The following is a 22335-nucleotide window of genomic DNA, read 5'->3' on the forward strand; positions in this document are numbered from 1 at the left end:
TAGCTTATTTTTAGGTGCTAGATCCACACCTTTATTTAAGGTGAGCCGGTGGACTTAAAATACTTTGTTTCCTTGCCTTTTGTCTTTAAGGACATATTTTGTTAACTGCATTGTATGGATACAACCATGTATAGGAATGGGTGCACTTGATGGCACACTGTCTGCTTTTGGGGCTATGCACCCGCGCATGCATGCCTGCCAAATTGCAGTATTCCTTGGCTATGTAGAGGGGGCTGGGGAATTAAAGCTGAACTCTGGGAAAAGCAAAACTCTTCCCTGGCAGTGGGGCTGCAAGGGTTATCTGCTTGTTTATGTCTAGCAGACCAGGTAACACAGTATTACTTATTTGATTTCCCACTACCGCAGGCTACTTTTGTGCTGCTAGACCAGTTCCTGCAACCTCTTTTCTCCTTGACTCTGGTGGTCCGACACCTTGCACTTCATCAAGACCGGTGCAGGGAACAAAGCCCTGCATTGGATGTGAGGATGCTGAGGGAGAGTCTACTGCAGGAGTCTAGGGGAGGGCTGTTTGCCTTGATCAGGTAAGTGCTTTTATTGTCCCCTAGACAAAACAAGCATTTAGTCCTTGCAGTCCTTCTGCAATAAAGGACTTTTACTTTTCCGGGAGCTGGGCTTTAATTTTTACAATAACTAACCCTGTCTGTACTATCCTGCAGATCTCATTATCAGCTGTAAACTAGATTTGAACACTGTCCTAATGAAGGGTTAAAGATCCAGAAAATGGGCTTTTTCATTGTATGTGGATATGGGAAACTCAGTGGGTTCCTTATTGTCAGTGGGGACAGATTGAGTTTGCTCTCATTTCAAATTGTTCATAACTGCTTGCAGTCTGTTCGACCTTGTTAGATATCATGTGTGATTGTGAACATACGAGCATATAAAGGGGTTTTCTCAACTTTGACTACAAAAGTGGACATTCACTTTTGGTTACCTTGGTGTGTCCCATATGTTCAGGCATTTAAGGGGCAAAATAAGCCCATGTGGTTCCCCCCCCAGCACTCTCCTACCCTTCTGGAGGTTCCTGTTCACTTCCACTCCTACTGGGAGTCCGGGACTGCAACAGAGCTGCTTAGAGCTGTCAAAATCCTGGCGAAAAAGCTGGGTAAACATTGAATCAAGTACACTCTGTGGTTGATCGGCTGGAGCAGAGGAAAGGGAAGACATTAGGGGTCTAATAGGCCCCTGATGTCTCCATAAAGAATACCTGTTATCTGCCCAATGCCATCACATAGGGGCTAGCATAGGCAAGCATTTGCACCAGTTTTGGTAACATTATCAACAAGTGCGCAGAATTCAGGTGGTTCTAACTACTATGGCAGCCATACTATGGTTTACAAATTAGGAAATGTGATAATTAAAACCAGCTCCGAGCTGGCATACAGCATTCAGAGTGGGCCAGAGCTGTGCTAAAAAGCTGTCATTTCTGTAATAGCTTCCCACACAGTACTGTATCTTTCTTTATTCAGCTGTAGGTTGGGAGATTCGCCAGACCAAAGCTGAATGTAAACAAAGGGGCTGTGGATACAGGGGATGTCATTACTCAAACATAGCAATGCCTATATTTAAAAAATGATAGGTAACTAGTCTTTACAGTTGCCACAACTGTTGGCTAAGCAGAGCCTTAAATAGGTTATGAAGGCAGAAGTTTTTTTTTATCTTAATGCATTCTATGCATTAAGAAATAAAACCTTCTGTGTGCAGCAGTCTCCCTCAGCCCCCCTAATACTTACCTCAGTTGTCCGGGACTCTCCTCCTCTCCCCACCTCATTGGCTGAGATAGCAGCGGGGGCCATTGGCTCCGGCTGCTGTCAGTCACAGCCAGTGAGCCAATGAGGAGAGAGAGGGGCAGGGCCGAGCTGCGGCTCCGTGTTTGAATGGACACACAGACCAGAGCACTCGGCAGAAAGGAGGGGCTAGGAGGGCAAGCGAGGGACCTAAGAAGAGGAGGGACCTGCACAGAACAGGTAAGTATACAATGTTTGTTGTTTTTAAATAAAAAAGAACAAGACTTTAATATCACTTTAAGGGGAACCGAAAAACAAGTCCCACAATAAAGTGATTGTAAAGTCTTGTTTTTTTAAAACAAACATGTTATACTAGTTGGTTTTGCACAGGGAATCCTGGTGGATCCTCTTCTTCTCGCCACCCTCGTCCCTGCTCCGGCCCCTCCTTCCGAACAAGTTTCCCCACAAAGCAGCTTGCTATGGGGGCATCCGAGCCGAGCTGCAGCTCCGTGTGTCCATTCAGACATGGAGCTGCTGTTCAGCCCCGCCCCCTTTCTCTCCTGATTGGCTTAATGACTTTGATTGACAGCTTCGGGAGCCAATAGTGCCGTGGCTATATCTCAGCTAATCAGGAGAAAGAGTCCTGGATGGCTGAAGGACTCATGGACATGGCTGGACAGAGAGGGGACTCAGGTAAGTATTAGGGGTTGCTGGGGAGGCTGCTGCACACAGAAGGCTTTTTATCTTAATGCATAGAAAGTACTAAAATAAAAAACCTTCTGCCTTTACAACTCCTTTAAGTATATCTCACTTTTGATTTACTGCCGGTGGCAGTCGGTGGATTAGAAAGCTGCTATTGGACTGAACTGCGACTATAGATCCACCCACTGCTGTATGCTTTCAATCAACAGCAAGGTGGACCTGATAGCGAACTGGTCTCTCAGTTCCCCAACAGGCTCTGCCCACCCAACTACAAGACTCTTAAGCCATTTGCCTGTCTGTGTGATGGGCACAGTGGCCAGGGAGCACAATGAGGAAGTGTTCAGTATGGACACTCTTACATCAATGCCAGTTTCTGATACATTCATGTACTTGTCTCTTACAGGTACAAAAATAAAGCACAGGCACCAGCAATTTCAGTTCAGCAGCCCGATGGAATTCTAAAGGGTGTCTACTATACAGATCTCAGCATGTGTGCCAAAAATAAAAAAAAATGCTCAAAGTAGAAGTGGTTAAAGAGGAACTTAGGTTATTTATAAAAAAAAAAAAAATTAACAGTCGGCAGCTACTGAATGTATAGATAGAGGGATTCTAAAAAAAAAAAATGAAAATTGTATGGCCTGCTTTAGTGTCCTGTGACAACGCTGGCATAGTTGCATAGGGTAAATCTCCTAGACAAGGACACAGACAGCAATAAAAACCTTGACTAGGGTCCTAACTGTTCCCTACTCAATCCAAAACTAAAAGTAAACGGTTTTGGCTAGAAGTGTTCTTTCACACCTATATTTTTATGAATCCAAGAATGATTTTACAAACTGGACAACTTAAAATGCAACACCCTGTCCAGTTGCCCCTTTGAGGTCTTTGGGCTAGGATGAAAAAAGCTGTATAGGGAAAGTAGTCACTTTCAGCCAGATCAATGTTACAGTGGAAATATTATAAGCCAGAAGGGGCTTGTATTGGTGTGGAATGCTTTCTGAGTCCCCGCCAGAAGGAATTCAGGTTGCCTTGGACAGAAATGAGTGCAATGTAATGTTACAAATAAATCACAGAATCTTAACACTCACAGTACATGAAATGAAGCTGCAACCAGCACAGCTAATGCATTATACAAGGCCTTTGTGTATAATAATTATTAAATAGGAACTAAGCTGCGGTTTTCATACTTTCTGGAATGAACCAAATCAGAGCAGTGTAAGCATTTTACAAATTATTCTACTTGGAATCAACTTCTTTCCTTTCCATGAAATGCGTTGGTCTTCTCTGTCACATTCAGATCTGATTTGTGATTATACCTCAATTATACAGATACAAGACGTATGATAATGTGCAGCTACAATGATCCATGGTCCTGCATGAGCATAGTGGTCTTTGAAGGACAAATTAATAAAATCTGTATCTGGTCATATGAATGCATAGTACTGAGGCTCTCTCGGCGCGCTCCCTGCTCATTGGCTCCCGCTGCTGTCCATCATAGCTAGTAAGGGGGGAGCGAGGACTCTGCGTGTCAATGGACTTTCAGAGCAGTGCTCGGTAGTGAGCACGCACAAGTGCCCTCATAAGAAGCATCTTGCTATGGGGGCACTCAGTGGGAGGAGCCAGGAGTTCCGGCAGGGGACCTAAGAAGAGGAGGATCGTGGCTGTTCTGTGCAAAACCATTGCACAGAGCAGGTAAATATGACATGCTTGTTGTTTTAAGGGGAAAAAAAGAGCATTTACAATCACTTTTATTTTTTAATTCACTAAAAGCAATATTACCTAGTTGAACTATTGAACACACATTATTTTGTAGAATTTACAAGCAAAACTCAGCTTGTAGCATGGGGTTCTTGAGAACAAACATCACCAGAGCAGATTGGTGCAGTTATATCCAGGGCTATCCAAAATAATTTCTCCAAACTCAGGACTTTACTCTAGAGGTCTCTGAGGAAAGCTCAAACCCCCGGGCCAAACAACAGCCTCCTGACCAATGTACAGTAGCTGGAGCCCTTCATTCCCCAAAACCAGGGATAAAATTTCCCACACACTCATAGTGTCCCTTCAATGCCTTCACTCTATAGCAGGGGTCTCCAAACCTGCTTAACAAAGGGCCACTTTATTGTACTTCAAAGTTTCAGAGGGCCGGACTGTGGCTCGTTTGAGCGGAAATATTCTTGACATCAGTGGAAGTAATTATTGCAACATTTGGTATTAGGAGGAGGAATAGTGCCCCATCATTGGCATCATAAGGGGGGAATAGTATCACATCACTAGCTTCATAGGCGAGAATAGTGTCCCATCATTGGCATCCTAGGGGGGAATAGTGTCCCATCATTGGCATCATAGGGGGTAATAGTGTCCCATCATTGGCATCCTAGGGGGGAATAGTGTCTCATCATTGGCATCATAATAGGGAATAGTGTCCTATTATTGGTGTCATAGGGGGGAATAGTGTCCCATCATTAGCATCATAAGGGGGGGGGGGATAGTGTCCCATCATTGGCATCATAAAGGAAGAATAGTGTCCCATCATTGGCATCATAGGGGGTAATAGTGTCCCATCATTGGCATCATAGGGGGGAATAGTGTCTGATCATTGGCATCATAGGGGGGGAATAGTGTCCCATCATTGGCACCATAAGGGAGGAATAGTGTCCCATCATTGGAATAATAGGGGGTAATAGTGTTCCATCATTGGCATCATAGGGGGGAATAGTGCCCATCATTGGCATCATAGGAGGGAATAGTGTCCCCATCATTTCCATCATAGGGGGGAATAGTGTCCCATTCTTGGCATCCTAGGGGGTAATAGTGTCCCATCATTGGCATCATAGGGGGGAATAGTGCCCATCATTGGCATCATAGGAGGGAATAGTGTCCCCATCATTTCCATCATAGGGGGGAATAGTGTCCCATTCTTGGCATCCTATGGGGGGGGGTAATAGTGTCCCATCATTGGCATCATAGGGGAGAATAGTGTCCTAACATTTGTATCATAGGGGGAAATAGTGTCTGATCATTGGCATCATATAGGGGAATAGTGTCCCATTATTGGTGTCAGTGGGAGGAATAGTGTACCATTATTGGTGTCAGTGGGAGAAATGGTGCCCCACTGTTGGTGTCAGATGGCAGAATAGTGTCTTGTATCAGTGAGAGGAATAGTGCCCCAGAGGCTGGATAAAGGCAAGCAAAGGGTCACAGTTTGGAGACCACTGCTCTATAGGAACATGAGAAGCCTCAGCATAGCAAAGTCAGACTAGTCTACACCACCATACCAAACCTACGCTATAAGGAAACAACCTCACTCTCCACATTTTACAGGTTCTTGCATCTAGAAAATATTCTGAATAACAGGAACGTCCAGACCAGGGAAAAGGGTCAACCATGATATTCTTTACTTAGAGAAAGTCTGATACAAATCCAACACAGTGGTATTATTCCTTAACAAGGTCAACAGCATTGCAGTATACCATTTGGCATACACAGAAGAAATACATGATACCTGGCATCAAATATACTGTAAGTGTCCCATTCTCCAAAAGAGAAAGCGCTTGCTAAGAGTTTGCTTATATGGTGGTGCAGAGATACAGGCACTTACCTGTTTCTATACCACATACTCTCACAAGGATCTTAAAGCATTTGTTACTCCAATACTTCATATTCCTTATATGTGGCTGCTATACCATGTACTTGTATAAGAAAGTATCCTGCTCTCTTTGTATTGCTTCCTTTATGTTAAATCCTTGGTGTTGCTGTCAGACCCTCTGCTTTCCTTGCCTGATTAAAGAGATCAGATCTACCTTAACCTCTTCTATTTTGGTGGTCAGCGTGGTCTGACAAGTTGATATAGCCTCTAACACCTTGGCCGTTTCTGCTCCCGCAGCCATCCCCGCCTCCAGGCACTGCTCAGCGCCATCTTGGGAAGAGGCCTTCTCTTCCATCCTGCGATATTTCTCAAGCTTGGCCGCCGAGTCTGAAGCTTTTTTAGGTGGAGACATGGCGCATCCGAATTCGGGGACCGCAGAGTGGCAGCTCGGTAGGTAATATGCCCGTGGGGGTTCAGGATCTTATAGTAACTAGATCAGTCCGGCGGAGCTTTGTTCACCCACGACTCACAGCATGCTGTGCCAGGCCACGCCCCCAGTCCCTCTGCTTTCCTATTAAAAACTGACCACACCAAGAAGGAGAACACAAAATGGTCCTTTCTCTAGCTGTGCAGGGAACTCAGCCTGCTCTCCTCCAATCATCAGACTTGTCCTGACCCCCTACTCGCTGCACAGTCATTCACTGGGAAGCTCAATGTGCTTTTGCTTCTCCTCCCCCCAGCTCATATGCAGCTGAGAACAGAGGGAATGGGATCACTTATAAAAAAGGGAAAAAATTTATTTACAATGTTGTTTTATATCTATACAAAAATGTTTTGCCTTTATTTGTTTTAAAACGGAATGTGTTGTTATATAAAGTGATCGTTTACAATAAGTTTAACTACTACCAGGGAAAACCAGAATAATGGTCACACCAGGCTTCCGTGACCCTTTAACAAGAGAGAAGGATGTTTTAACAGTAAAGATTTTTAAAAGTCAAATACAACCCTGGTAATGCTTCACTGGTAGCGAGTATCCCATAAAAGGTGGCTTTCAATTCTACAAAGGAGTTTTAGGAGGGAAGTGGTTTTCAAGGGAATCAAAATGTTCAGATTCGTATTCCATGCTATAAAAGTTGTTTTCCCTCATGTAATTTCCCTCTCAATAGGTCTACTTAATAGGAAACATGTTGCATGCTAAATATCTTCAGATGAATTGGGAGGTTCTATGGGTTAAGGAGAAGTCTTTTGGGTGCAATCAAAATCATTGCCAGCTGACAGTTTTCTACTCTATAAATGGTAAATGAAGTAGTTACAGTAACTAAACTCTCGTGCTGCAACGCTAGTAGTAACAATAAACTTCAAGCCATTTAGATAAATGATCCATAATGTTCTTCATTTCAGTTTTAGAAGCAACAACTATAGAATTGAAAGTTTCTTGTGGTAAGGGCGATGTTTTGTTTCCCGCTGTAACTATTAGCGTACTTTGATCCCATGTCTCCAGTGTTGTGCAACACTGAAGGTAATTAAAAAAGGCTAGCTAATGTAGAAATGAAACTGCAAATACAAATGGTAAATTGATTAGAGCAAATGTAATGCCAGCCTTTCTTCTTTAGCTTTCAGTAGGAAGGTCTAGACAGGACTGCACTAGGGGAGGTGACCTTTTCATTAGTGTTGAGCAAATCGAGTGATTTACACGCAGATTTGTCCAGACTTCTGAGAATCAAATGATTTCTGAATGACGATAGTTGGATTCCTGAACTATCTCATTTGCCTAAGAACAGATCTCTGTTCAGAAATAAAGACAAAGCAATATTAAAAAAAACAAGTGGTTTTCTAATTATAATTACAACTTGTTGATCAAAGAATAGAAAATTCAGTGAAGTATGTCTGCCCATGCCAGTGATGCAATAGACACTTGACATTAAGGCCCAAGTGATGCACATCATCCAAACAAAAATGAAACCACAGGACTTGAATGTAGAATTTTTAATTTAAGGCTCAATTTGCTAGGATGGATGAGTTGTTCATACAAAGGTAGGCAGTAAAGTCAGCCATAGATGGTTCAAATCTTGGTTGGTTCAGCAGGGAAGGAAAGAAAATGGCATCTACGTCCTGGCTACAGCGAGGGAGAAAAGTATTTGATCCTCTGCTGATTTTGTACGTTTGCCTACTGACAAAGAAATGATCTGTCTATAATTTTAATGGTAGGTTTATTATAACAGTGAGAGATGGAATAACAACAAAGATATCCAGAAAAATGCATTTCAAAAAAGTTACAAATTGATTTGCATTTTAATGAGTGAAATAAGTATTTGATCCCCTATTAATCTTCTATACAGGTAACGAGCTGAGATTAGAAACACTCTCTTAAAGGGAGTGCTCCTAATCTCAGCTTGCCACCTGTACAAAAGACACCTGTCCACAGAAGCAAGACCTGGTGTTCACAGCAAACAGTAGGGCATTACAACTGCAACACATTTGCACAATTTTGAAACGCATGTGCTTCAGGAAGCTGCATTGGGGTACCATTCACGATGTTTATGCAATGACGTGTTAATAGAGCTTAGTGGAACTGGAGATGCTGGACAATCCCATTACAGGTGAGGGGTAAGTATTTGGTACAACCATTTAATACTAGCTGAAATAGGAAGCAGCAGCTCTAACGTTCATTTTATGTGGTTTAAGCTCACCAGATAATTTTCTGTCTTATAGGAAACATCTCAAAAATGTTAATTGTTCCCAAGCAGTACCCTAAAAAAGGTACCTTTTTGTTTTAAATTGTAATTTGGAGAGACATTTTGTGAGGTCACTACTGTGCTGCTCACTGTTGTCCTGAGGGCCTAAAAAAGTGAAAGCTTTACCTGACAACCCACAGTATAAGAATCTCCCTGCTTATGCTTAATTTATGTGGATATATACTTCCTGCACCCCCTATGCTGCTTTTTGCTCATTACCATTACAAGCTATCAGATCAGCAGTCATCAGAGGGCCGCTCTGACATGAAAGCAAAGTTCTTCTCCTTTACCATGATGGTCACCGCTACACAATGTAACAGTGCAGAACACAGAATAGGGAAACGATTTGTTTCAGGAAGCCTGCAGAACATTGCAACCACGATCACTGTGCATCATGGGAGTAATGCACAGGCTCCTGCAGAATCTTTCTCCAGTCCCAGATCAATAAGAAGGTTATGGGGTTTGTGGAAATAAACAATGGACTACAAAGGGTGGTAATAAATAACGCATACTCAGACTGGTCTGGGGTGGTAAGTGGGGTCCCCCAAGGCTCAGTCCTGGGACCATTTTTGTTAAATTTATTCATAAATAGCATTGAGGATGTGATCATTAGCTCAATCTCAGTTTTTGCAGATGACACAAAATTAGGTAGGGCAATAACTTTACATTGTGAGGCAGAAATCTTAAAGAATCACCTTAACAAAATAACAGAGTGGGCAACTACATGGTAAATGAGGTTTAATGTTTAGAAGTGTAAGGTATTGCACTTGGGGACTAAAAAACATAAACGCCCAATACACTTGGGGGGGGGGGGGAATCAAAGATGGAGAAAGATCTGGGAGTCTTAGTGGAAGATAGACTTGGCAATAGCATGCAATGTCAAGCTGCAGCTGCCAAAGCCGGCAGAATATTAGCATGCATAAGGAAGGGGGTGTATTTCAAAGATAAAACTATAATCCTACCACTTTATAAAACTCTGGTCCGACCACATCTGGAGTATTCTGTCCAGTTCTGGTCACCAGTCCTCAGAAGGGATGTGAAGGAGCTGGAGAGAGTCCAGAGAAGAGCAACTAAACTGATTAGGGGATTGAAGGACCTTAATTATGAAGAGCGCTTACAAGCGCTTGATTTATTCTCCCTGGAAAGGAGACACCTGAGAGGGGACATAATAGCAATTTACAAGTACCTAAATGGTGATCTCAACATAGAAAAACAACTGTTCAGTCGCAATGAATTCATGAGGACACGAGCCCATACAATGCGATTAGAGGAGAAGAGATTTAACCTTAGGCTACGCAGGTTTTTTTTTTACAAGATTGTGGAATTCTCTACCACAAGTGGTAGTAACTGCAGGGAGTATGGCTTCTTTTAAAAGACTCTTGGGCGTACATCTCAAGGATCAAAACATTCAGGGGTATGGGAAATAATTACGTCCACCCACCCCTACACAGGTTGAACTGGACTATTGTCTTTATTCAACCTCAACTACTATGTAACTATGTAAGTGTGGTGATGTCACTGCACTTGTGCTCCATTGAGATCTACCATTTCCACTGCCATGGTGGCAGATAAGACTTGTACTCTTTCCATTCAAACATCTTTGTGAATAGATGACTTGGGTATTGATTGGAGTCCCTTACAGCCGTACCGAATTCAAAATAAAACAAGTGTGTTTTGGGAGTAGAACCCTGTGATTCGGATAAGTGGATGAATGGTTGGACAGTAAAGAACTGTGAAATGTGACTATGTTTAATGTTACGCCTCAAATACAGATGAAACATGGACTGAAAGGTGGTCTATGCTTTTTTGTAAGTGAAATTAGCATAGAAATTGAATAGGTTATTTTGCATTGGTAAAAAGCTATATAGATGTGTACTTTTAGTTAATTGCAGCAAATGTACATTTGCGTGGTCACTCTTTATTAACAAGCATTTAACATAGAATCGTCTCAAAAGGGGTGATAACAATGATCATTGAGGCTCTTAATGTGTGTGTGATTTTATTTTGTTGGACATGAAATGACCACATTCTAAAATGAACAAAATCTGAGACAGAAAATGACAGTTTGCTTGTCCTTTGCACTTTATTGATCAAATTGGTGTTTAATAGCAGAATCACAGTGGTGTGTAAAGTTTATTTCCCCATCACTCTCTATAGGTGTAAGATAGTAGTCTGGAGAAATGGAGATATAAAACCTTTGCCCTAGAAAGAGCTTTTTATGATACATCTTTCATCTTGGAGCATGACAAGATAAACAAACCTTTAGTTTTGAAGTTCTTGATCCAGTTTCCACTGGATCTTTTAATGTGCCTATTTTCCAAAAAGACATCCTTATTCTCCAATACACATTTACTACTTAACGGCCCTGTAATCTTTTTTTGTGAAATATTTTTTTACTGTGCCTTTCTGGCATCTTCTAACATCCTCAATGAGCTCCCAATCCTCTTTTTTTCCCCATCCCATAGTTGTTGCAGACACGTGAACTACTCAATGCACACTACAAATCTCATAGTCCATTATCCATAGTCCATAGTCCATAGTCCCTAGACCAGGGTTTCTAAACGTATTTTCCAGTCAAGGCACCCTTTAAAATTCTCCACAGTCTCGAGGCACCCTATTCTAAAATGTCATAAAATGAATCTAATAGTTGTACGCATTGCAACAGCATCCAAATACATAGGACACCCAACATTAGAGGTGATTTATTCTTTGAAAGCAAATACCATTTTGCACACTGGTACTGACTAGCATTCCAGCATTTATTTTTCTGCAAAAAGGCAGAGTAGAAGAAGAAAGAGAAAAGTAGAAAAGGAGAGAAGAAGTGAGAAGGGGGGCCCAGTCCGGTCGAGCTTGCCAGTGCCATCCAACTGCATTCAGTTTTTTACCAGGTCATTAGTCACAGGTATGATCTCAGGATGTCAGAGTGCAAAAACTCAATCCAAGCATAACACATAGCCATGAATTTGGAGTATCTTTCTTGTAGACTTACGGTGAGCTATTCCATTCTCCTAGTGTGGTTGAGTTCAGCCACCCATTCTCTAATACTTGGTACAGTTGTTGAGTTCCTAGGTATCTGTCTAGGTATTAAAGACCTTGCTGTTGTGCGGAGTGGAGCAAGCCTTTTTTTGAGTGCTAATGGGGAACCTGGGAAAACATAAAGTATGGCCAGTTCTGGTAACACCGGATGGCCCCTGCCTGTAATATGAGGATACAGTTGGAACATTGTTTCCCAGAATGGATTTATCCGGGGGCATGCCCACAATATAGCAAGGTGAGCGTATCTCCTTCACATCATAAGCAATGGTCAGGATACGTTGGTAACATTTTGTGTAATCTGGAAGGGCACCTATACCACCTGTTCAATATTTCATAGTTGGAACAGTATGCCATCAATTGTAGATATTGCAGAGGGCAGTCAGATTTCTTGAGGCAGAGAGACCCAAAAGAAGTCATGTCTCTGTAGAGCATGCTCAATGTTTTAAGGTGGTTGTAATAATGTTTGAGCTGGAAATAATGGAGAAATCTATATGGACACTTAGATTCCGGTGGGGAAACTTCACATACTGGAAGAAGTCCTGTGGTTCTGGAACACATGTTTATTGGACTGTGCATGACATGGGAACATTCCATAGAATTTAACAAGTGGTCCTGACTTATATTTGATAATGTATCATAGGGCAATGCCAAGCCAGTCCAATCGATGCTTTGTTGTTTGGGGGAAAATTACTGTGACTAATTTCACTCAACAGTTATGATGAAATAGTGTAATTTCACATATCAGTACCATCACAAACAATGGTCATTGCCTAATCACATACACCAACAGATCTTTCATCTGATAAGGTGAAAGAAAAGGCGTGTGTGTGTTCACATATGTCCACTACAGTAACATTACTGCAACATTTGTTAATGCATGATTATACACTATATTACCAAAAATAATGGGGTATCTGCCTTTTATACACACATACATTTTATTGGCATCCCAGTCTTTGTCCGTAGGGTTGAATATTGAGTTGGCCCACCGTTTGCAGCTATAGTAGCTTCAACTCTTCTGGGGAGGCTGTCCAGAAGGTTTAGGAGTGTGTCTGTGGAAATGTCTGACCATTCTTCCAGAAGCGCATTTGGGAGGTCAGGCAATAATGTTGGACAAGAAGGCTTGGCTCACAGTCTCCTCTCTAATTCATCCCAAAGGTGTTCTTTCAGGTTGAGGTCAGGACTCTATGCAGGCCAGTCAATTCCTCCACCCCAAACTCGTTCATCTATGTCTTTATGGACCTTGCTTTGTGCACTGGCCCAAATAATTTGGTGGAGGGGGGATTATGGTGTGGGGTTGCTTTTCAGGGTTTGGGCTTGGGCCCTTAGTTCCAGTGAAGGGAACTTTTAAGGTGTCAACATACTAAGATATTTTGAACAATTTCATGCTCCCAACTTTGTGGGAACCGTTTGGGGCTGGCCCCTTCCTGTTCCTACATGACTGTGCACCAGTGCACAAAGCAAGGACCATAAGAACAAGGATGAGTGAGTTTGGCATGGAGGAACTTGACTGGCCTACACAGAGTCCTGACCTCAACCCGATAGAACACCTTTGGGATGAATTAGAGCGGAGACTGCGAACCAGGCCTTCTCATCCCCATCAGTGCCTGACCTCACAAATGCACTTATGGAAGAATGGTCAAACAATCCCATAGACACACTCCTAAACCTTGTGGACAGCCTTCCCAGAAGTGTTGAAGCTGTTATAGCTGCAAAGGGTGAGCCAACTAAATATTGAACCCTACGGACTAAGACTGGAATAACATTGATGTTTATGTGCGTGTAAAGGCAGGTGTCCCAATACTTTTGACAATATAGTGTATGTGCGTTGCAGCGCACTGCTATTAATTTTTAATAGTACGCCAAACCCATATAAAAGACATTAAAATGCACCTGTATTGCAGTATACCACAAGTGACCTGTGTTAAAGTGCACCATATTGCACACATGTGAACACTCTGTGTTCTTTGATGAGCTGTGTTGAAAATAATGGTGCAAACGTGGTTTTCATGTGCATTTACATTTTTTGACAGCCCACTGAAAATAAATTGACTGCCTTAACACAGCTTATGATAACATGCACTGAAGTGTATGTGTTAACTGATTGAAACAATGAAAATGGGCCCCTTGGTCCCCACTATGCAGCAATTTGGCAGGTATATGTGGCCCTTGGACCCCAGCAGCTAGTCTTCAATGTTTTACTCAGGGACAGTAAAGAAAAATATTCACTAAATTGGTTTCTACTAGCTAAATTATTTGGTTAATTCTTTCACACTTGCTTACTTTTTCTTATTCTTAGTTGTCCTTTTTTTTTTCTCTATAATTGATCTGTCTGAGCAGAATATCAAATGTAAAGTCAGTCATTTTATGAGGGGATTGTAAGACTCACGGATCTGTAAAGGGACCATAATGGTAGCGATCTCTAACAGTCCCGTGTAAGTTGTCCCCAGATCCTGACTGTCTCCTGCAGCATATCTGTAGTCTCTAAACAGGCCTGTAGCATGTCTGCAGTCCTTGACCACCTCCTGTAGTATGCCCACAGTATCTAACTATCTACTGCTATATGTCTAATCTCTGACAACTTTCTGTGCAAATACACTGAACATTATGTGTGGCCCTCTATAGCTAAGTTTACTAACACTAAGCCAGGCCAATACCAAACTCTTTATCATACATAAAGACCCCCCCCTTTTCTTTTGTTTGAATTTTGAAAAAAACTATTGAAAAAAAATCTGCAATAAAGTTCTGCAATCTGAAATTACCATTGTTGGATCACTATGAGGATAGTATAATATTTTGCATAGCATAGCATAGCCTTTATCAAGTTACAATGACACAGCATTGTAAACTCCAACATAAAAATGCATATTAATACTAAAGAAAAGGCCTTCAAAAATACAAGGCTGAGGGGTCATTGTCAGCTTTCCAAAATTACAAAGAGCGCAATAAGAAATGTAAAGGCGAAATCAAAGCGGCTAAAATAGAACACGAGAGACATATAGCAGAACAGAGTAAAAAAACCCCCAATAAATTCTTTAAGTTTATAAATAGTAAGAAAGCGAGGCCAGAACACATTGGCCCCCATAAAAGACAACAAAGGAAATCTGGCCACAGAGGACAGAGTGAAGGCGAAAGTGCTAAATAATTTCTTCTCTTCAGTCTTCACAAAAGAATTGGGGGCTACACTAACCCAGCTTGTAATGCTAAATTAAATAATACACCTCAGGAAGTGCCTCAATGGTTAAGAGAAGATAGACTTAGAACTAAACTAGAGAAACTCAACATAAATAAATCACCGGGACCGGATGGCTTGCACCCGAGGGTTCTTAAATAACTCAGCCAGGTGATAGCCAGGCCGTTATTCTTGATCTTTACGGATAGTTTACAGACGGGTATGGTGCCAGCTGATTGGAGAAAAGCAAACAGGGTTTATTTAAAAAAGGGCCGAGATATATCCCGGGTAACTATAGACCTGTCAGCCTAACATCTGTAGTATGCAAGATTCTGGAGGGGATGTTAAGGGACTATATACAAGACTTTAGTAATTAAAACGGTATTATTAGTAGTAATCAGCATGGATTCATAAAAAATCGTTCTTGCCAGACCAAGCTATTAACCTTCTACGATGAAGTGAGTTGCCATCTAGATAAAGGAAGACCTGTAGAAGTGGTGTATCTGGACTTTGCAAAGGCATTCGACACAGTTCCCCACAAACGCTTAATGTACAAACTAAGGTACAGAGGTATGGACGATAGGGTGAGTACCTGGATAGAGAACTGGCTCCAAGGGCGAGTCCAGAGGGTAGTGATAAATGGGGAGTATTAGGATTGGGTGGGTGTGGAAAGTGGGGTCCCCCCAATGTTCTGTCCTGGAACCAATCCTTTTCCAATTTTTCATAACTGATCTAGAGGAGGGGATATCCAGCACAATCTCGGTATTTGCAGATGATACTAAACTAAGCAGGGAAATAACTTCTATGCAGGTTTTGGAAACCTTACAAGCAGACCTGAACAAAATAATGGGGTGGGCAACTACATGGCAGATGAGGTTTAATGTTGAAAAATGTAAGGTAATGCACTTGGGCGTCAGAAACATGAAGGCAAGCTACTCGCTAGGGGGGAACCTCTGGGTGAATATAAGATGGAAAAGGACCTGGGGGTTCTAGTGGACAACAGGCTTGGCAGTGGCATGCAATGCCAGGCCGCTGCAAGCAAAGCCAACAGAATATTAGCATGTATAAAAAAGGGGATTCACTCCAGAAATAAAGAGATTATTCTCCCACTTTACAAGACTCTGGTCCGGCCACATCTGGAGTATGTTGTCCAGTTCTGGGCACCGGTCCTCAGAAAGGATGTGCTGGAACTGGAAAGAGTCCAGAGAAGAGCAACAAAAATAATTAGGGGAATGGAGGACATCAGCTATGAGGAAAGACTGCAAGCTTTGAACTTATTCTCTCTGGATAAGAGACGCTTAAGGGGTATATGATATCAATGTACAAATACTGTACTGGTGACCCTAGCATAAGGAACAAACTTTTCAGAGAAAGTGAATACAGTTAGACACGGGGCCACTCACTAAAACTAGAGGAAAAACAGTTTAACCTTAAACTACGTAAGGGGTTCTTTACTGTCAGAGCAGTAAGGATTTGGAATTCTCTTCTACAAGCAGTGGTATCCGCAGGGAGCATCAATAGTTTCAAAAAACTATTAGATAGGCACCTTAAAGACCACAAAATAAAGGGGTATACAATGTACGGTTAACAGCAAACACATACACACAAACACACGCGCACATCAAAGGTTGAACTGGATGGACTGGTGTCTTTTTTCAACCTCGCTAACTATGTAGCATAGCCCTTACCTAAATATTCTTCTATGGCATAGCCCTTTAACAGACCCCTTACATTTCAGACCTCCCAGGGACGTACTCATTAAAACTGGCAAAAAGAAAATGAGCTCAGAATTGTTGTCAACATCAACCAATCAGGTTTCGCCTTTTTAATTTATGTAAATATTTTTAAAGGACTAATTATCAGTCACTATATGTGCAACAATTTTTATTAGATGAATCAGCTTTAATCAATTAAAATATTGTTTTCTTACTTTTATTTTTTGTATTTATTTTATTTGCAAAAAGGTAGTATTATGAATAGAATTATGATATAATTATTAGATGAAACGTAAGTATATTATACAACAGTATTTATTAAACATATTAGGACCTTTTCCCTATAGCATTTAAACTATCAATTATAACTCATGCAAGGCTTTTAAATTATGAGCATCTGCCCCAGGCCAACCAGTGCAGGGGGCCCACAAAAAAGAAGCAGGTAATAGAAACTGATATGAAGAGGTTGTAAATGATCCCATACCTCAACCTTTTGGATCTTTACAAAGTCCAAAGAAACATGAATTTCCTGTGGGACTTTAGATGAGGCACAACACACTCAATAAAGGGGAAGAAGGTCTCACGGGGCACAGCCAACCATACTTCGTTAGTCGTTACCAAGTCAAATACCCCATGCTGATTTTATGAAATCACTGTGATCATGATAAGCTATGTAGTACTTGGCCAAATGAAAAATTAATATAAAACATAATAAAATAAACTCGTATAAAGCCCGTGGGACTTTAGATGAGGCGCAACACACTCAATAATGGGGATGGAGGCATCTCACAGGGCACAGCCAACCATACTTCGTTAGTCTTTACCAAGTCAAATGCCCCATGCTGATTTTTTTTAAATTACTGTAATTATGATAAGGTATGTAGTACTTGGCCACACCAAAATGAATATAAAACATAATAAAATAAACTCATATAACCTAATTTACATGCATAAAAGGTATGAAATTGTAATCAATCATTATTTGAGAAGCCGATGGTCCAAAATTGTGGTCTTTAACAAGAGCCCATTCTATCTTGAAGCAGCTGTAAATATGGATGATAACTACAGATTGACGATGTTTTGACCACACAACGACCATACATGCCCACACTATTGTCCACATAACATAGCTTGGCATCATAACATTAGTTTCACCTCATCATGGAAAGGGTTTTACAGTGGGCAAGAAGTTGTAAAATCTCAACTATCCAGTTGCTCTATTTTTTTCTCATTAAAAGAAATGTAAAGTTATCAGACACTGTCTTCTGTGTATGTCCATCTTAATGTAAGTTTTGATACTTAGACACATTAAAAAAAATTGTATATTGCTGTTCAGTCATAAACATTAGGGGTAATCTAGACATTGATAAAGCCTGGACACATTGCCTTAACAATGTTCGTAATTTTAGAAAATAATTGAATAATTAATCAACTCATTTTATCAGGGAAGTAAAAACTTTTATCGTACAGCAGAAAAGTGCTGTAACAAAAAACAGCAATCACTACATTCCCTTAGAAAAAGTCTAAGTCAGAAAATTACAACTTGAAAATATTCAATAAATATGTCTGATTAACTTCAGTTAAATGTTCATTTCTTGTGTAATGAAAGGTAAAGGCCATCAAAAATGTAACACAGCATGAATAAGGTTACTCACCTCCACTTCCAGCAAGCAGACGTATTGGTCTTCTTCGCCCTTTAGGTAGTGAGATTTTTTTTTTTTCTCCTTAGATCAATACCACTTCTTCCTTTTCACCATGATGGTCCCCTGATTTTAAGCCTTACGGAACACAGTGATGGCAGTCTCTCAATTTCAGTAGAAAATATACTAAATCCCTTTTCACAAGAGTTTGCTAGAACGCCATATTGAAACTATAAGGTGATCCTGTTTTTCAGGCTCAACCACTCCCTGTTCAGGTGTACTGTGACTTTTTCTTTTTTTTTTTTTTTGCTGTTTATTAATCTCTCTCTCCTCCTCCTTCACTCCTGTCCAGTGTGTATTCTGTAAATCAGTAGTTGCAGACAGACGGCTGATTCTACTCCCACCTCCCTCTGGGTAATTGCCATGAACCACAGACCCACCCCATGCCGCTTACAGTATCACTGCTCAACTGTCATGGTTTAACTTTCTGTAGTATACTTGCTCCGCAGTCCACCGTTTATGCCTTTTAAACACTCAAATCCTCAGTTGCTATATAAGGTGGAACTATAAAAAGATTCCTTGATCCCTTAAAACTAATATATATAGCATATTTCTATACAAGACTCCAGATCAGTAGCTGAACAAAGAGCATGTTATCTCTGAATTTCAAATGAAAGCCCCTTTACTAGGATTACAAACTTAAAAAAAACGTCTGTCACTTGTTAAGCAAGATCACAGCGCTGTACAAGAAGAGGAAACAGTGAAGAAAATGCTTTTCATTTTTGCATTTTTGCTGCTGTTGCTAGGAAATCAGCCGTAGAAATTCATCAGGTTTAGTTCTCCTATGTTAAAAGAAAACCTGCAATGAATGAAATACAGAGGCTGTCATTGCTCTCTGGCTCAAAATGCTACTTGCCTGGCTTTATCATTTTGAAGGCTCTAACCTGGGACAAGTATATAGATCAGGGGTTCTATTGTAAACAAATAATAGAGTCAATTTGCTCTCATTAATCCACGCTAGGACAATTTCATAAACCCTTAGCTGCTGTATTAAAAACACCCTAGAGTGTCCAAAATATTAATAAAGTGAATGTTTCTGCGAGCTACTATTCTATATAGACAAGGTGATCAATGAATTTGCTGCTTTCACTAATTACTCCCATTACTTGAGTGTAAATAAAAAATGTATACTATAAAGTGCTGCGCAAAATGATAAATTAATGAATAATTAATGAATTTTCATTATTCATTAATCATTCATTAATTATTCATTTTGCGCACCAAAATATTAATGCCTACCCAGTATTGGGCAAACGTTTAGGCTGGCCATACACTATACAATTTTATTGTTCAACTTTCCTTTAGATTTACCAAAACCATGTAATATAGGGTCAAGCCTAAACACTTTCAATTTGTATGCAGTCAGGCAGGCCCTTGCACTACATAGTTTAAGGTAAATCTAAAGGAAATTGAATAAGAAAATTGTATAGTGTATGGCCAGCCTTAGGCAGGTGTGAAGAAATGCAAGGATGCTTTTAATACTATATTTTAATTGTTTATTTTTTATCAATTTGCAAAATGCAATGTGAGCGAACAGAAGAAAAAATGTAAATCAAATCAATATTTTGTGTGACTAGCCTCTGGCTTCAAACCAGCATCAGTTCTTACATTTGTACACTTTGTACACTTGCACAAAGTCAGGGATTGTGTAGGATTAGAGTCAGGTGTGTGGGTAATCAATTATACCTAACAGGTGCTAATAATCATCAATTTCATATGTAGATTGAAACAAAGTAATTAACTAAATCAGAACCAGCTATGTAGAAGGCTTAAAACTGGGAAAGGAAGAGCCAAACTCTGCTACTAAGGGGAGGTTGGTATGACAGAGAACAGCAGCAAGACACAAGGTAAATTTGCAGTTAAACTGCATCAGCAAGGTCTCTCACAGGCAAAAAATTCAAGCAGATTGGGGTAGATATGCTGTTCAAACTCTTTTGAAGCTCAAAGAAATGGGCAATGTAGAGGACGGTAGACACAGTGGTCTGCCAAGGAAACTTAACACATTATGCTTATGCATTCCCTTCAACATTGGAAGATGTACAGCAGTGCCATGAGCACAGAACTGGTGTAATCCAAAGGGACCCAGGTACACCCATCTACTGTGTGGAGAAGCCTGGTCAGAAGTGGTCTTCATGGAAGAATTGTGGCTAAAAAGTCATATCTTCAAAGTGGAAGCAAGGCTAAGCAACTCAACTATGCACAAAAACATAGGAAATGGGGTGTAGAAAAATGGCCGCAGGTGCTCTGAACTGAAGAGTCAAAATGTGAAATATTTGGCTGTAGAAGGAGGCAGTTTGTTCACAGGCAACAGTGAAGCGTGTTTGAGGTTCCTTGCAAGTTTGGGGCTGCATTTCTGCAAATGTAGTTGATCAACGGTGTCCTCAATGCTGAGAAATACAGGCAGATACTTATGCATCATGCATTTGTGAGGCGTGGTATTAGCCCCAAATATATTTCTGTAGCAGGACAAGGACCCCAAGCATACAGCCAATGTCATTAAGAACTATCTTCAGTGTAAAGAACAAGGGGTCCTGGAAGTGATGGTTTGGCCCCCACAAAGCCCTGATCTCAACATCATTGAGTCTGTGTGGTAATACATGAAGAGACAGAAGGATATGAGGCAGCCTACATCCACCTGCACACCTGAAAACTCATTAGACTTCCATGACCCCTTTCTAGGGTCTCTTCTCTATGCTGTACAGTATATATGATGAGGTATAATCTTACAGCAATACTAAAGGTTACTTTTTTTAAAGGAAATGACAAACATTTCACACTTGCCTGCTCTGTGCAATAGTTTGGCAGGGAGCAGCCCTGATACTCTTTTTCTGGGGTCCCCACCGCCACTCCTGGCTCCTCCTCTTTGGCAAATGCCCCCATAGGAAGCACTCGTGCGGGCTTACTCCAGAGCTGCCTTATCTGCATCCATTAACACAGACCGGCTGCTTGAACCTGCCCCCTGCTCCGCATCACATCTTTTGTTGGACAGCAGCGGGAACCAGAAGGTTTGTGTGAAAGGGACATCTAAACTGATAATCTGGGCACTGATTATCAGTATCCTGATTGTCAGTGCAGTCCCCACAGTGCCCACTAGTGCTGTCAATCAGTGCCTACCAGTTCTGCCAATCAGTATCCATCAGTGCTGCCAATCAGTGCCGCCTATGCCTATCAGTGCCACCTATTGGTTTCCATCAGTGCCACCTATCTGTGCAGTCTCATCAGTGACTCCTCATCAGTGCCCACGAGTGCTGCCTATCAGTGCTCATTAGTGCCGACTCATCGGTGGCCATTAAGCGCACATCAGTGATGGATTAAAATTACCTGTTTGCAAAATGTATTAACAAACTATGAAAAACTTTTTATTGAGCAAAAATTTTAAAACCCAGTGGTCATTTAATACCACCAAAAGAAAGCTATATTTGTCTTAAAAAATGATTTCAAATGGAAAAGGATCAGGTCCTCTCAACAGCAGCCTTCAAAACCTTCCTGCCAAAAGAAGCATCCGCAGATGCCAACACATCCACTTTATAAAACTTTGTGAAAGTGTGCACCGACAGCCAAGTAGCCGCCTTGCAAACCTGCATCACTGACGCCTGATAATGGAAAGCCCAGGAAGCACTAAGCGCCCGAGTAGAGTGCGCCTTAACAGGGAGAGGAGGAACCTGACCCTTGATGGAATAGGCTTGAATCCCTGTCTGTCTGATACATCTGGAAATGGTCGCAGAGGAAGCAGACATCCCTTCACAAGGCCCATCCGTGAGCACAAAGAGATTCTGACTTCCTGAAAGACTCCATAGCTGCCAGGTACACCCTAATTGCCCAGACCACATCCAAGGCATGCAAGGCAATTTCCTTCGGATGTTTAGGCCTGAGACACAGTGAAGGCAACACAATGTCTTCATTCAAATGAATATCAGAGACAACTTTGGGAGGAACGAGATTCCCAA

The 22335-nt window shown here is 41.2% G+C and overlaps 1 protein-coding gene across 1 annotated transcript in view; it reads right to left on the minus strand.

Moving 5' to 3' along the window:
• The window catches only part of NCMAP (non-compact myelin associated protein), a 115733-nt gene extending 97042 nt beyond the window's left edge, over window positions 1–18691 (minus strand). Inside the window, exon 1 of the mRNA XM_082245759.1 lies at window positions 18344–18691. The gene's annotated coding sequence lies outside the window, so the exon portion shown is untranslated. The remainder of the gene's footprint in view (window positions 1–18343) is intronic.
• Window positions 18692–22335: the final 3644 nt, after the last annotated feature.

This window comes from Pelophylax lessonae, assembly GCF_965119305.1.
Source record: "Pelophylax lessonae genome assembly, chromosome: 2".
Classification (NCBI taxonomy): Eukaryota; Metazoa; Chordata; class Amphibia; order Anura; family Ranidae; genus Pelophylax; species Pelophylax lessonae.